The following is a 17,334-nucleotide window of genomic DNA, read 5'->3' as shown; positions in this document are numbered from 1 at the left end:
AAAAACACCACAAACGGCATTTATCTAACGCACTCTGCTGCTCGCGGAGCTCTGTGAAGCACAGTGGAGTTTATTTTGCACTTCGCGGAACTCCGCCCAAAATTAACCACTAGTTCATCAATAATGAAACCTATTATTCAATTACCCTGAAAGAGATATTAATTTGTGGTCTGCTCTAAGCATTCAACATCAGGCCTGGCGCTTGGGGCAGCCTACTGGTTGGTTGTGCCTGATTTGTGAGTCCCCCGTCATGAAATGCATAAAAATTAAGCCCCAGCATACTGAAGGGTTGAAATTACCAGAACACTAATACATGTGGGAGGGGGAATTGGCATAATCAACAAGCATTGGCAAAGCCAATAGGTCTTGCCTATGCAAGAGCTATTGGCTTTGGCAATGTGGTTTTGCCATGTTGTACACCAGTGTGGGGGGTGGATTGGATTGGGGTATAGTAGGGTGGATTGGACTGCGGTGGACTGGATGGGGTGGATTAGATTGGAGTGGGATGGAATGAAATTGGGTGAATTGGATTGGGGTGGGGTGGTTTGGAATGGAATGGGGTGGATTACAATGAAGTTGGGTGGAGTGGAATGGAGTGGGGTGAGGTGGATTGGATTGGAGTGAGGTGGATTGGATTGGAGAAGAGTGCATTGGAGTGGAGAGGACTGCTTTCAGGCAAAATTGATCCAGGCAGAATGTTTTAGATTGGAGTAGGGCAAATTGGATTGGTGCAGATTGTTTTGGATTGGTGTGGGACAGATTGGAGTGTGGCATATTGTTTTGGATTGGAGTGGTGCAGATTGTTTTGGATTGGAGTGGAGCAGATTGGAGTGTGGCAAGTAGTTTTGGATTGGAGTGGGGCAGATAGTTTTGGATTGAAGTGGGGCAGATAGTTTTGGATTGGAGTGGGACACATTGTTTTTGATTGGAGTAGGGCAGATAGATTTGAAATGGAGTGAGGCACTTTGTTTTTGATTGGAGTGGGGCAGATTGTTTTTGGATTGAAGTGGGGCAGATAGTTTTGGATTGGAGTGGAGCAGATAGTTTTGGATTGGAGTGGAGCAGATAGTTTTGGATTGAAGTGGGGCAGAGAGTTTTGGACAGGAGTGAGGCACATTGTTTTTGATTGGAGTGGGGCAGGTTGTTTTGGATTGGAGTTGGGCAGATTGCTTTGGATTGAAGTGAGGCAGATAGTTTTGGATTGAAGTGGGGCAGATAGTTTTCGATTAGAGTGAGGCATGTTGTCTTTTGATTGGAGTGGGGCAGGTTGTTTTGGATTGGAGTGGGGCAGGTTGTTTTGGATTGGAGAGGGCAGGTTGTTTTGCATTGGAGTGGGGCAGGTTGTTTTGCATTGGAGTGGGGCAGGTTGTTTTGGATTTGAGTGGGGCAAGTTGTTTTGGATTGGAACGGGGCACATTGTTTTTGATTGGAGTGGGTCAGATTGTTTTTGTTGGAGTGGGTCAGATTGTTTTGGATTGGAGTGGGTCAGATTATTTTGTATTGGAGTGGGTCTGATTGTTTTGTATTGGAGTAGGGCAGATTGTTTTGGATTGGAGTGGGGCAAATTGTTTTGTTTTGGAGTAGGGCAGATGGTTTTGGATTGGAGTAGGGCAGATTGTTTTGGATTTGAGTGGAGCAGATTGTTTTGTATTGGAGTAGGGCAGATTGTTTTGTATTGGAGTAGGGCAGATTGTTTTGTATTGGAGTTGGGCAGATTGTTTTGGATTGGAATGGGGCAGATTGTTTTGTATTGGAGTGGGGCAGATTGTTTTGTATTGGAGTAGGGCAGATTGTTTTGCATTGGAGTAAGGCAGATTGTTTTGGATTGGGGTGCTCGACCTTAAAAATGGCTAGGGGTCTCTAACATCGGCACAGTCAAAATTGCAGATCGAAGCAGAAAAACAGTGGTTGTGTTGAAAGAAGGTGGGCAGGGTGACTATGACAGGAGAGCGCTCCTTATGTAAGTTCAGTTTTTATAGCAGTGGAGGGTTGCAGTAATATTGTATTTGCAATATTTATATAGCTCTTAATACCCCTGTGTGCAGTGCAGAAGTGCTAGCCTAAATAGGTAGCATTCTAAACCGTGCAAAGTGTCTGGATGGAAGTTTGCTGTCTTTGTTTTGATCCTATGTGGGAATTGCTTCCATGTCATGCGTGATGACTACTAAGGTGCGGTTATCATGTTCTGGGATGCAGTGCTTAGCAGGTGATGGGTGAAGAAGTGTGAGAGGCTGAGCGAGTCGTGTAGCTTATGGTTCTCGAGAAGCTGGCTGCTTTGAATAGCTCTGCTGGCCCCTTTACGGTATTAGTTTTCCCTTTGTCCACTTACACGGTTGTTGGACACGGTTGACTTGACGAGATATCAATCAATCAATCAATCCTAACACTTGTATAGCGCGCTACTCACCCGGCAGGGTCTCAAGGCGCTTGGGGGAAGGGGTCTGCTATTGCTCGAACAGCCAGGTCTTGAGTTGTCTCCTGAAGGCGAGATAGTCCTAGGTCAGCCGAAGATGGATGGGAAGGGAGTTCCATGTCTTGGCCGCTAGGTAGGAGAAGGATCTGCCACCAGTGGTGGCTCTTCAGATGCATGGTACGGCGGCGAGGGCGAGGCTTGTCGAACGTAGCTGGCGGGTGGGCGTGTAGAAGGTCAGGCGGTCGTTGAGGTACTTGGGTCCAAGGTTGTGGAGAGATTTGTGTGCGTGGGTGAGGAGCCTGAACGTGATCCTCTTGATGACGGGGAGCCAGTGCAGGTCCTTCAGGTGGCTGGAGATGTGGCTGCGTCGGGGGATGTTCAGGATGAGACGGGCGGAGGCGTTCTGGATGCGTTGGAGTATTTTCTGTATCTTGGCTGTGGTTCCGGCGTAGAGGGCGTTTCCGTAGTCCAGTCGGCTGGTGACGAGTGCCTGGGTGACCGTCTTCCTGGTCTCGGTCAGGATCCATCGGAAGATCTTGCGGAGCATGCGTAGGGTGTTGAAGCACGATGAGGAGACGACATTGACTTGTCTGGTCATCGAGAGGGAGGAGTCCAGGATGAAGCCCAGGTTGCGTGCGTGGTCCGTTGGTTTGGGTGCGCTGCCTAGGGCCGGGGGCCACCAGGAGTCGTCCCAGGCAGAGGGTGATGATCCAAGGATGAGGACTTCCGTATTGTCTGAGTTCAGTTTCAGGCGGCTGTTCTTCATCCACTCGGCTACTTCTTTCATCTCTTCGTGTAGGTTGGTTCTGGCGGTGGCAGGGTCGTTGGTGAGGTAGAGGATCAGCTGGGTGTCATCGGCGTAGGAGATGATGTTGAGGTTGTGCTGGCGTGCGATGGCTGTGAGAGGTCTCATGTAGATGTTGAAGAGGGTGGGGCTGAGTGATGATCCTTGCGGTACGCCGCAGATGACTTCGGTGGCCTCGGAACGGAACGGGGGGAGGCGCACTCTCTGAGTTCTGCCAGTGAGGAATGAGATGATCCACTCCAGTGCCTTCTCTTGGATACCGATGTTGCTGAGGCGTTGAACTAGGGTGCGGTGGCAGACGGTGTTGAACGCTGCAGAGAGGTCCAGGAGGATGAGGGCCGCTGTTTCCCCGTTGTCGAGCAGGGTTCTGATGTCGTCGGTGGCTGCGATGAGGGCGGTCTCGGTGCTGTGGTTGGCTTGAAAACCAGACTGCGAGGGATCCGTTCGTCTCGAGGAAGGCTGCAAGCTGTTTGTTGACGGTCTTCTCGATGACTTTGGCAGGGAAAGGGAGGAGCGAGATGAGGCGAAAGCTCTTGAGGTCTGTGGGGTCCGCTGTTGGTTTCTTCAGTAGGGCGCTGAGCTCGGCGTGCTTCCAGCTCTCCGCGAAGGTGGCGGTGTTGAAGGAGGCGTTGATGATGTCCCGCAGTTGGGGTACGATGATGGAGTCGGCCTTGTTGAAGACGTGGTGGGGGCAGGGATCGGTCGGAGATCCGGAGTGGATGGTGTTCATCGTGCGGGCTGTGTCTTCAGTGGTCACCGTGGTCCAGGTGCGGAGGGTGGTGATGGAGGGCGTTGGTTAGACGGTTGGGTGCGTTGATGGTGCTCCGAAGCTGTTGTGGATGTCGGCGATCTTGCGGTGGAAGAACGAGGCGAGAGAGTCGCAGAGGTCTTGTGACGGAGTGATGTCGTTGGTGCCAGTGCTGGGGTTGGAGAACTCCTTGACGATGTTGAAGAGTTCCTTGCTGTCGTGGGTGTTGTTCAGCGATTTCTTTTTGGTAGTGCGGATAAGCTGGTGGTGCTTGCGGGTGGCGTGTTTGAGGGCGGTCATGTTGTCTGTGGTCTGGTCTAGGAGCCAGGCTTTCTCGAGGGTGCGGCAGTTCTTCTTGGAGTCCTTGAGTTCGTCGGTGAACCAGGAGGCTTTCTTGCTTCTGGGTCTGCTGGTAGGGTTCTTAAGTGGCGCAAGGTCGTCAGCGCAGTCGGACAGCCACTTCGTGAGGTTGCGTGCTGCTTCGGTGGGGTCCGTTGTGCTGGCGGGTGGGTTCTGACTGAGGGAGGTGGTGAGCTGTTCGGCGGTGATCTTGCTCCAGCTCCTGTGGGGAACCTGTTGCCGGTGGTGGTGGGTCGTGGTTCTTCTGAAGCTGAAGTGGACGCAGCTGTGGTCGGTCCAGTGAAGTCCTGTGGAGTGGCTGAAGGTGATGTGCTTGCTGGATGAGAAGACTGGATCAAGCGTGTGGCCGGCGTAGTGGGTGGGGGTGTTGACCAGTTGCTTGAGTCCGAGGTTGGCGAGGTTGTCCAGCAGGGTGGTGGTGGTGCGGTCGTTGTTGTTCTCCAGGGGGAAGTTGAGGTCCCTGAGGAGATTGTAGTCGGCGGAGGGGAGGGCGTGTGGGCTGATGAAGTCAGCGATGTCTTCGCTGAATTGTGTGTGGGGTCGTGGGGGTCTGTAGATGAGGGTGCCTCTGAGGGTGGTCTTGGGGTCAGTGTGGATCTGGAAGTGAAGGTGTTCGGCCGCCGGGAAGGTGTCGTCGGAGTTGGTCGTGATGCGGATGGTGTTCTTGTGGACGATGGCGTTGCCTCCTCCAGTCTGGTTGATGCAGTCCTTCCGGGTGATCTTGTATCCGTCCGGAATGGCGATGGCGATGTCGGGCGCTGAGGAGGCGTTCATCCAGGTTTCTGTCAGGAAGGCAATGTCTGGAGATGTGGTGTCGAGGAGGTTCCAGAGTTCCACGGCGTGTCTGTGGACGGAGCGGGTGTTGAGCAGGATGCACTTCAGGTGGTTACTGCTGGTGCTCGTCTTGGCGGGTGCGGTGCGGGTCCGGATGCAGGAGAAGTTACAGGCTCGGCAGCAGAAGGGTCCGTGGGAGCGTCTCGGGGTGGCTCGGTAGCATCCGGAGGTTCGGCCGGTGTTGAGTGCGTTGAGTGTAGCGGCGTCGTAGGACCGGCGGATGGGTTGGCCGCCTCGGGGGCCAGGGGTCCTGGCGATGGGCGCGGTCCAGGCGCGGACGGGCTTGCCTTTGACGCGCCTTCGGCGCACAATCGGCGCACAATCGGCGCGCCCGCTGCGCATGCGTGGAGGCGTCATAAGAAGGGAGCCGGGAGGGAGGGTCCGCTGGGTGGCGGGCGCGGGCTGACCAATCGGCTGGCGGGGGGCGGGGCCGCAGGGAGGCAGCGGCGGGAAAGCGGGAGGAGGAATGCGGGCGGCTCAGCAGCAGCTGGGTCGCCTGCAGCGGCGGCGAGATCCACAAGGAAGAAGGCGGCAGCAGAGCAGCAGGAGGAGCGTGGGGGCGACTAGGGTGACCAACTGGCATTGGTGCAAATTCAGGACAGTGCGTGTAAAAATTCAGGACAAAGGGTCAAAATTCAGGACACAAATTCAGGACAGGAGGTCAAAATTCAGGACAAAACTTCAGGACAATTGGATAAGTTTTACAGACACATCAGAGGTCGCGCAATTGTATATAAGTAAGCCCAGCCATATCTAGACATATTCAGCCATTTGCAAACCTATTCATCATGTATCCTTCCATCTTTCATTTCACTCATCCATCCCTTCATCCATCCTTTCACTCATCCATCCATTATCCATCCATCCATCCGCCCTTTCACCCTATCCATCTGTACACTCAGCCATTCACTCTTCTACCCATCCATCCATTCACTCATCCATCTAGCGATTTACCCTTTCACCTTTCCAGCCATCCTTTTACCTACTCATCCTCCCACCCAGTCACTGATCCTTCCACCCATCCACCCTTTCAGTCATCCATCATCCTCCCTTTCTCTCTCCATCGACTCTTTCACTTAGCAATGCTTCCTTCCATCCATCCATCCACCCACCCTTCCTTCCTTCCATCCATCCATCCATCCATCCACCCACCCATCCATCCATCTACTTATCCGCTCATGAATCCATCCCATGACCCTATCACTCATTCATCCTTTCTCTCACCCATTTATCCTTTTACTCCTTCACTGGTCTATTCATCATTTTGTCCATCTACCTTCCCTTTCACTCACTTATCCATCCTTACATCCACCCTTTCACTCATCCGTCCGTCCATCCATTCGCCCTTGCACTTATCAATTCATCAATCCATCCATCATTTCACTCATCCATCCACCCACTCACTCGTCATCCACCTTTTCACTCATCCATCCTTTCACTCATCCATCCACCCTTTTACCCATCCAGCTACCCTTCCACCCATACATCCAGCTATTTCCGTTTTCTCTCTTCCATCCTTCCACTCACTCATCAATCCATCCATCCCCTCCCATTATCCATCTATTCAATCTTTCATTCATCCATTCCCCCTTTCACTAATTCATCCAGCCATCCCTTCACTTACTCACTCGCCCACCTTTTCATATTAATTTTGAGCTGAGCCTTTTTGAGAAGAGGCCCATCAAGAACTTCACCCTTGCTGCAGGAGACATTCCAGGACTGTGACAGAAGCCTCCCAAGGCAGAGACAGGATCCACTACAGGAGGGGACAGGAGCCATCACAGGCGGGGGGGGGGGCAGGAGCCACCACATGGGACAAGAGACATCACTGGAGGGGGAACAGGATCCACCAGGGTGGACACAGGGGTGGGTATGCAGTATTCTAGTATCATCTTGGTGTCTTCCAGGGTGGGGGAGGGCTCCTTACCCCCTCCTGGATAAGACAACGAGAAGACAGGCTCTGTTTCCAAAATGTTAGTTTTGCCCCCCTCCCCCCACACTGATGTACAGTACTGAAAGGAGATACTCCAAGAGAACTGATTAAACTGATTGTCCTCCATACTTTGTTAATCAGTGTGAGTGTGCTTGTGCCATTTCTCTATTTTATTACAATATAGACTGCATGTTTGAAGAATTGAGGTTTGTTTACAATTTAGTGACAGTAATTAAGCTCTGTGAAGTGAAACACGTGCTGCCTCGGTGTAATCAGGGCCGGTTCTAGGATGTTTGGAACCCTGGGCCAAAAGGGAATGTCTCACACCAATTGAGAAATACAAGACGCATTCAGTGCTTTTTGCATCTCAATAGATGCCCCTGCTCCGAAGCTGCCGCCCCTCCCTTTGTCACCTTCAAGCACCTCTTAGCAGCTCATCAATGGCTGAAGGTGTGAGGGTTGCCATCCTGCTGTGCCTCGCCAATGCTGATGGGTATCTGAGCCTTTGTACTGCCTCGGAGTCTGTTACACCCGACCCCAGCAGCATCGCAGTCAAGAAGGGAGGTGGGGGCCAGCTGTGTCGGTTGTGTGACCAGTTAAAATTACGGACAAATGGCGTCCGTTAAACAATCCTTCACGGACAACGGACAGACGGCCGAAATTACGGACTGTCCGTGAAATTTACGGACGGTTGGTCACCCTAGGGGCGACCCGGCCTAGGTAAGGCACAGTGGTCGCTCCCGAGTGAGGAGAGGAGTCCCCTAAGAAGGGAGCCGGGAGGGAGGGTCCGCTGGGTGGCGGGAGCGGGCTGACCAATCGGCTGGCAGGGGGCGGGGGCGGGGCAGCGGCGGGAAAGCGGGAGAAGGAATGCGGGCGGCTCAGCGGCGGCTGGGTCGCCTGCAGCGGCGGCGAGATCCACAAGGAAGAAGGCGGCAGTAGAGCAGCAGGAGGAGCGTGGGGGCGACCCGGCCTAGGTGTTGAAGGTGAATGGTCCAGTTTGGATTGGTTGAATATTTTCATCAGATGCTCTGTCAGGGAGGTAGTTACGGTGCAGAGTGGGTCATGTTAAGGGCAGATGTGCTCCTCAGCGTGGTGAATGATTGCCCGGGAAGAAGGGCTGGGGTTGTTTGTGGTTTATCACTTAAGTAGGCCATGCTGATGCAAGCTGGCGTTATGTAACCCTATTTGCTTACATGGTGCTTACTATCGCCATTTAACCCTCTCCTAAGCGTTCCCAATACTGGTCTGTAAGAGAACAGGGAAGTTGAGGATTTTGCCCAGGACCACACAGTGTCATCAAAGTGAGAAGCTGAGAATGCAACCCAGGTCTCCAAGCTCACTCCACAGCCGGAAACGTGGCCACAGCCTCCCAGTGCAAACTGCTCTCAACTGCGAACCCCCCAAAAAATGTTGAAGATGGGGGGGTATAGGGGTTCTCCCCCACTCCCAGTGAGCCTAGCCCCACCGCTCAGAATGTAGCTGAGAAAGAAACAAAGGCCACAGAAGTTGTGCACCTATTCCACTAAGAGTGAGACACCTAGAAGATATTAAATAAAGTCTGATTCGGGGGGGGGGGGGGCATTTACAAACGGTGAAGGGCGTTAGGGCCCTGGGCAAAGCTCCTCACTATTAAGGAACCCGAGACATCTGGACGTTCGATATGAGCTCATGGATAGACTAGTGCAGGAAGCACAGACTTCATTTATGAGCCTCTACGTGATAATGTAGATTTTTTTTAATATATATTTGTTTAGGTTATTTTTGGAAGTTCCCGATGATCACTCTTCTTCGCTCTTTTTTTAAGCACACCCGTCTTTCCCACATACACACACACACTAAACATTTGCATTTCGGGCCAAATGTACAAATTTGAGCGCACCTTCCAGATCAAATAAAGATTTGCGTCATGTTTTGTGACACTGCGCCGACACAAAGCCTTAATAAACCTGGCCCTTTTGTGTGACTTGCTACACGTCGTGCTTGAGCCCTGTTTTCCGAAAATAGGGCTATTAACTTTACACTCAGTAGACTTCGGCACTCTTTTTTAGGTCTCGCCTGTCGATGCGCATGCGCATCGAGCAAGCGAGACTATAGGGGCTCATCCACTCTTTATCTAACTGCAAGGAATCGTGGCGATTCCTTGCAGTGCCCGTGACTTTTAAGGTCAATGCGCATGCGCATTAAGCTTATGCGCATGCGCATTGACCTTAAAAGTCACGGGCGCGTGCACGTCCGTGTTTGTTTACCCTTGCCTACTCTCTCTCTCCCCTCTCCGCCCCCGTTCCGCCCCCTCCCCTTCCCGCCGTGTCGCATTTCTCCTCCCCCTCCCCTCTCTTCCTTCCGTCTAACTTCCTTCCGTGTAACCTCCTCCCCCTCCCCTCTCTTCCTTCCGTCTAACTTTCCTTCCGTGTAATATCGCCGCAACGGTCACATCACTCGTCTTTCCTAACACTAAGGCTAACCCTCCGTCCTCCAAGCCCACCCCCCCCTCCCCCGGTAACACTCCACGCGGTTTGCGTCCCTCGCGCAGCTCACCCGCTCCGCCCCCTCCCCTTCCCGCCGTGTCGCAGCCTACAGCAAGACTGACGCTTTTCTTGCATGGCGTAAGTCCATCCGGTTCTGCTGTTTATGTGTGTCTGATACTTTGATTCAAACAGTTTTAATTGGAATAGGAAATGTAGGAGATTGCATAGAAAGCCATACTGGATTAATTGCACTCACAGGACGTGGGAAATACCGTGATCATGGTTCTAACCGTTAAAGCTGTATCAAATCTCTCCCTCAAGCTCACTGTCTCGATGCTGCCTTTGCGTTTACTTTCCTCTTATGTGGTGCGTTTGTGTCTGTCTGCAGATATTTGTCATGTGAGTCCAGCAGATCACAGCTCTAGGCTGTGCTTGTTTTCCCAGATGTAGTATGCTTGCTTTGCACAACCTGAATCTGCTTCTCAGTGGTGTTATGTTACTTGAGAATACTATAGCGCTATATTACCATTATTATGATCTTGAAGCGCTGTCTGGCTAGGTACATTCAAGTCCCGCTTTCGATGATTCAGCCACAGGCTCTTATTTCAAGAATACTGCTGCAGTTAATATTTCGCATATATGTTGGACTATTTTACGGCTTGGTGTGTGTGATCAGAGATAGATACCTATTCTGCTGTCGTCCATCTAAAAGACCGAGCACCCCCATCAGCAACGAAACGCTGAAGTTCTCAGCCAACCCTGCCAAGATCTGGAAGTTTTACACAGTTCATTGCAGCTGATGCATCAATACACAGGGGTAGATTAATGGCCTTATGGTGAGAGCCTGTGTGCGACCGGGAGAGGCTGTCTCCCCTCCCCCAACCCACTCCAAGAGCATGACTGTGCTTCTTGTTGCTTTCTTTGTTTTCTGCATTTCCGTGTCGCATTTCTCCTCCCCGCACCTCTCCCCTCTCCGCCCCCTCCCCGCTCCGCCCCCTCCCCTTCCCTCCGTGTCGCATTTCTCCTCCCCCCTCCCCTCTCTTCCGTCCGTCCGTCTTGTTATTCAACCCCCAGTATAACCCCCTGTTAGAACATTTGACGACAGATTAGGGACAGATTCAGAACGGCATGGCACAGTGGTAAACAGAATACCCAGTAACACGTATTCATGCTCGGGCGGCACTTCCTCCATGTTCACCACCCAAACACATCCTGATGGGGCCCTTAACCAGAAGGCATCAACAATCTTTCCTTTCTGCTTCCAACGCCAATTGCACCTACAACGAATCCGGATCTTGCATAAGGTCCCCCCGCCCCTCCCCCTCTGCTCTCAATACCTCAATCCAGAGCGCCATTTAAGTCCGCCATAATAAGCCGTGCTGCGCTTACTGGGTCAAGGGAAAAAGCACAAAGATGCCTTGTTTGTTTCGCTCCGAGGGACAGGGAGCTGCCACAGAGACCAGAACCAGCGTCAGAGAAGGAAAGCCTTCCAGATCTTCAACCATGGTAGTCGATTCACCGATGCTGTACACACGTCCCTAACAACGTCATTTCAGGCGGACCCCATCATACATGACAGCACCAAAACAAAAGAGAAGGCAGCATTCGTTGTCCCGCTAAGCACCACCTTTTGTCCGTCCAGGCAGCCGCTCAATGCAAACACCTCCCAGTGCCATGTAAAGCCACCCCCAACAACACAAAGGAAAACCCGGATATACAAGCAGAATCCACTGTGAGACACTGGCCTGCCCGCCCATGTGACACATCAGCAGCCCAACATCAAACAAACGCCAGAACACGTCAGACAGCCCACAGATGATTAAACACAACTGATTTATCTGCACGTCATGCAAGGCCATCGCAACATAACGCCCTTCGGCCCACACACACATCTATCTAACCCCAGTGCTTAATTCGATTATAAAAATTGAAAGTGTAACTCCAAAAGTTTTTCTTAAGAGATCGCTGCTTAATACCAAGGCTGCTTACTCTGGATTCTACCTCACGCCTCTTCCTTCCACTCCTGTGACGATCTCAATCGTGCAGGGTTTGCCATTTTTGCTTTCTTTGTTTTCTGCATTTCTGACTCCTGCTCTGGGTCAAAGTCTGATGACAGAACCTCAACCCCTCACCCTCAATCCCTCACCCACACTCACCCTCACCCACCCTCACCCACCCTCACCCACCCTCACTCACCCTCACTCACCCTCACCCTCACTCACCCTCACTCACCCTCACCCTCAACCCCTCACTCACCCTCACTCACCCTCACTCACCCTCAACCCCTCACCCTCACCCACCCTCAACCCCTCACCCACCCTCAACCCCTCACCCTCACTCACCCTCAACCCCTCACTCACCCTCAACCCCTCACTCACCCTCACTCACCCTCAACCCCTCACTCACCCTCAACCCCTCACTCACCCTCAACCCCTCACTCACCCTCACTCACCCTCACTCACCCTCACTCACCCTCCCCCTCAACCCCTCACTCACCCTCACTCACCCTCAACCCCTCACCCTCACCCACCCTCAACCCCTCACCCACCCTCAACCCCTCACCCTCACTCACCCTCAACCCCTCACTCACCCTCACTCACCCTCAACCCCTCACTCACCCTCACTCACCCTCAACCCCTCACTCACCCTCACTCACCCTCAACCCCTCACTCACCCTCACTCACCCTCAACCCCTCACCCACCCTCAACCCCTCACCCTCACTCACCCTCAACCCCTCACTCACCCTCACTCACCCTCAACCCCTCACTCACCCTCACTCACCCTCAACCCCTCACTCACCCTCACTGACCCTCAACCCCTCACTCACCCTCACTCACCCTCACTCACCCTCACTCACACTCACTCACCCTCAACCCCTCACCCTCACCCACCCTCAACCCCTCACCCACCCTCAACCCCTCACCCTCACTCACCCTCAACCCCTCACTCACCCTCAACCCCTCACTCACCCTCACTCACCCTCAACCCCTCACTCACCCTCACTCACCCTCAACCCCTCACTCACCCTCACTCACCCTCACTCACCCTCACTCACCCTCACTCACCCTCACCCTCAACCCCTCACTCACCCTCACTCACCCTCACCCTCACTCACCCTCAACCCCTCACCCTCACCCACCCTCAACCCCTCACCCACCCTCAACCCCTCACCCTCACTCACCCTCAACCCCTCACTCACCCTCACTCACCCTCAACCCCTCACTCACCCTCACTCACCCTCAACTCCTCACCCACCCTCAACCCCTCACCCTCACTCACCCTCAACCCCTCACTCACCCTCACTCACCCTCAACCCCTCACTCACCCTCACTCACCCTCAACCCCTCACTCACCCTCACCCTCTCACCCTCACCCTCAACCCCTCACTCACCCTCACTCACCCTCACCCTCACTCACCCTCAACCCCTCACCCACCCTCAACCCCTCACCCACCCTCAACCCCTCACCCTCACCCACCCTCAACCCCTCACCCTCACTCACCCTCAACCCCTCACCCTCACTCACCCTCAACCCCTCACTCACCCTCACTCACCCTCAACCCCTCACTCACCCTCAACCCCTCACTCACCCTCAACCCCTCACTCACCCTCACTCACCCTCACCCTCAACCCCTCACTCACCCTCACTCACCCTCAACCCCTCACTCACCCTCAACCCCTCACTCACCCTCACTCACCCTCACCCTCAACCCCTCACTCACCCTCACTCACCCTCACTCACCCTCAACCTCATGCTAAAGATTTACAAAAAAAACCATAAACAATTCTAAAAGCACTAACTCTAATGCTGCGAGACCTATTGCATTTCTAATGCTTGTCTGTTTTTAGTCCACGTATGTTGATTTCGACCCAGTGGGTGGCACGACTTTTGCCCCCGCCCTCCTTTTGATGCGGCCGTAGAAGGGCGGCAAACACGGGGACCGCCACGGACGGCTGCCACGCCACTGTTTCGACCTCACACAAATACAAGACCACCTTAATACCACGGGCAGACAGTGTAAGAAACTTTAGAGTCTGCAGACAAACAGTATGAAGGTAGTTAAAAGGATTTAAAAGCCTTTTGTGGGATAGGTAAGTCTACACACATTGAGGAGAAGAAGTGTGACCTAGTCTCTTGGTTAATTAACCCAAGATCTAATCCTAGCGTTCCCATTTAACCTGCTGCTGTGATCCTGAGCAAATCATGTCACCTCTCTGCGCCTTTAGCTGACAGGATTGAAAGTGCCCTGAAAAGGCTAACCTGAGTGTGAAGGACTATACAACAAACCAGGCATGGACATTTAGAATGTAAAACCATAAAACGCCCTCTCTTTTCTATGCGTTTTCCCCATTTCTAGCAACTACGGGATGGATTGAAAACTGGGATTCCCTTCAGCTTCAGTGATAATACTTGGCGTGCAGGGTGACCCTGTTTGTCAACGAAACCGGAAAAATTAAGACAAGGGGAGCTTTTGTGATGCACTCGCTGCACAGTGTAAAACTGACTGCATATGTTCCTGAGGTATAACGCCGCAGCTGACCGTTATTCAACTGTTGCAACAGGTCGAAACAGTTTTGTTATTGTGGTCCTCGCTGGAATCATTTATCTGGAGGGTTACTTAAAAAAATCGTATGCCTCCACCAGCAGTCCTGCGGCTTCTGACCGCTATGCACAATATGTCCGATAACTACAAATTGAGTGTGATTTGATTTCTGGACCACACAATGGTGAGAGCTGAGTCAACTCTGAACCTGTGGTATGGCATGTTACTGTCTCCTGAGTGGCACTGCCATAGGAAGCCTGCCGGGGAGGGATTTCACTCGATCTACAAACTAGGGTTGTGAAGCAGTCACATCAGGTGGGGTGTGAATATATCCAACCTGAGGCGGCATCCAGGCGCTAGCAGTTAATCAGGGACAAAGATGAAGGTGAAAACACCCAAAGCAGAATGTAAATACACATCCAGACTTGGGCAACCTACTTACACCTGGTATAGGACAATTTAAAATCAGTTGTAACCGGGAGGTTCAAATTCAACTGGGCCTAGACACAGGAAATAACAACACCTATAAATGAGCACAGTAGGTGGTGTACTGTATATAGTGCCAACCAAGGATGCTTGGCTTAATTGGAGAGATTTGCAAAGTGCCTTACCTGGGGTAGAGGGCTCGGAGAAACAGGTGGGACGGCGGATATTCCTGGCACCGGAGGGACGGAGCGCGCGAGGATGCCGAGACCCGCACGAAACTCTTCTACTTTCTTAGGCTGTCGCCAGACATTTAGAGGTTCAACGACATCGTCCTCCAGTTCAGCAGGTGAACAGGAAGAGAGGTAGCAACTACAGGAAGCAGATATTCTGAAAACCCCCAGCAGCTCCGGTGCACGGCCTGCCTCCCTCACAACCACAAGCAGTCGACAGGCCACCAGCAACCCCGGCCTACACGGCCCACTACTTTCCACCTCTCACATCCGAAAAACAAGCGTGTGCTTCCTTCATCCCACCCACAACGTTGTGCAGACGAAGGACATGTACTTTGTTTATCTACTCCCCTCTACCCTGTTTGTCCCTCTTAAAGAGAGGGGACGGTTGTGTGTGTTTTGGAGCCGAAAGGCGGGGACCCGTGGCGTAAAGCAAAATAATGTCACCCCTTGCAGCCAGAAGGGGGCAGTGGCTCTGGTTTACCATATCTCACGAATATTCATTTCCCTGCGGCTCTATGGGGCATCTCTGAAGGAATGGAAGGTCCTGAAGGGCTGTGCGCCCTCCCAGCGCCGCAGAAGATGCAGGGGCCTGTGTTATGCCCCCTTGCAACTCCAGCTCGCAGTGCCTCCCATGTCCACTGAGAGCTGCTGAGCCTGTACCTGTGTTGTGTGTGGTACACTCAGATTTCTATTTTGTAGCATAGTTTTTTTTAAATATATATAATTTATTATTTGTATGTTTTAGTCAGGCCCTCGTAAAATATTGTGGCTGCTTCAAACCGCTTCATATGCGCATCTGAATAGGATGCGTCGGAGTGAATGACCACAGCACGGAAAGCAGCCCGGACCAAAAAGAAGCTCAGATCAGCCCGCCCGTCACCTCTCGCTCTTTCTTTCCATACACCCACTCTCTCGCGGATCACTTTCTCTCTACCTTCTCCCTTTCTTGAATTCACTCCGTGGCTTTAACCTCATGGAACTGGGGAAAGTGACAGAGGCCCAAGCTGCGGCCCATGCCCTAAAAACCGGACTCCAAAAGCTTCAGCCCAACAGGTCAAGGGCCGGTGGAGTAGAAGGCCTGTCCGGTCCTGATGGTGCGCAAGCCTGTGCTGCCCTGCCTCCTGATTCTGAGTTACATACGAGCTCTTGGCAGATGCTGTGTTTCTTCTTTTAGGTCTGGCGCTAGCCAAGACCTTTTAATTTTCCCTAAAATAATACATATAATATACTTTGAGGGGATTTAGTCAGCCCCCTTCATCTATTGGGCGATTATTGCACGAATCACATTTTTCTCCCACCCACCACAGCATGGGGCAGTGTCAGTCCTCTTCTACCATTGGCTACCTATCCTGGGAGTGATAGTGTTCTTCTCTTTCATAAAGAGCATATCTACACAAAAAGTAGTTCCTTTCAGTTCCAGAGTCTACAATGACATAGTGTGCTAATTGAGAATAAAGGTATTTTTGCTTTTGGCCAATGTGTTTGTTTTTTTAGATTGATGAGAGCCTGGCAGCTTCCCCAAAAATCAAGTTTTGCAAAAACAATGGCAATATCATTGCCAAACTGGAAAGGCTGGCAGCTAAGGCCCGGACCTATCGGCTCTGCCAATGCTTGTTTACTGTTGTTATTTAGTCGCTGCATAGCATATAATGAGGCAAGATTCACCCCAGCAGAGTACTTGAGCCTGAAGAAGATAGGATGTAGCCAAAGTGGAACCACCTTTTATCATGCCCAGTCCATGAAGTGGCTAGCAGTTGGTGGGAGCTGGGTGATAGTCACAGGGTACAGGCCCTTTAACCTGCATCAAAGGGTGAGAAGGCTGTCTACTGGCCCTCTCTGGTAAATCATTGTATTGTTTCATGACTGAGACCATTAAATCCTCTTGAGTGTGAGGTGTGTGCTTGAAGCCGGAATCCAAGAGAAGGCCCTTGACTGGACCACATCCTTCCTCTCCGGCAGAACCCAGAGCGTCCGCCTCCCACCCGTCCGATCCGAAGCCACCAACATCATCTGCGGCGTCCCACAGGGCTCATCCCTCAGCCCAACGTTGTTCAACGTCTACATGGCCCCTCTTGCACAAGTGGCCCCCCATCACGACCTCAACATCATCTCCTACGCCGACGACACCCAGCTCATCCTCTCCCTCACCAAGGACCCACACACCGCCAAAACAAACCTCCACGAGGGAGTGAAGGCCGCCGCCGACTGGATGAGGAGCAGCCGCCGCCGACTGGATGAGGAGCAGCCGTCTGAAACTGAACTTGGACAAGACGGAGGTCCTCATCCTCGGACCCACCCCCTCAGCCTGGGACGACTCCTGGTGGCCGACCACACTGGGAACAGCACCGACACCCACCGACCATGCACGCAACCTAGTATTCATTCTTGACTCTTCCCTCTCCATGTCTAAGCAGGTCAACGCCGTCTCCTCCTCCTGCTACAACACCTTCCGCACGCTCCGGAGGATCTACAAGTGGATCCTGATCGAAACAAGAAGAACAGTGACACAGTCCCTCGTCAGCAGCAGACTGGACTACAGCAACGTACTCTACGCAGGAATCCAAGCCAAACAC

The 17,334-nt window shown here is 52.4% G+C and overlaps 1 protein-coding gene across 1 annotated transcript in view; it reads right to left on the bottom strand.

The window, feature by feature from the left end:
- LOC147665048 (lysophosphatidic acid receptor 6-like) overlaps window positions 1-14,882 on the bottom strand; it is a 37,981-nt gene extending 23,099 nt beyond the window's left edge. The window contains exon 1 of the mRNA XM_086949791.1: window positions 14,714-14,882. The gene's annotated coding sequence lies outside the window, so the exon portion shown is untranslated. The remainder of the gene's footprint in view (window positions 1-14,713) is intronic.
- Between the last annotated feature and the right edge of the window lie 2,452 nt (window positions 14,883-17,334).

This window comes from Lissotriton vulgaris, unplaced genomic scaffold, assembly GCF_964263255.1.
Source record: "Lissotriton vulgaris unplaced genomic scaffold, aLisVul1.2 SCAFFOLD_584, whole genome shotgun sequence".
Lineage (NCBI taxonomy): Eukaryota > Metazoa > Chordata > Amphibia > Caudata > Salamandridae > Lissotriton > Lissotriton vulgaris.
Note: the sequence above shows the minus strand (reverse complement) of the source record. Positions and strands in the feature narration are given on the sequence as shown.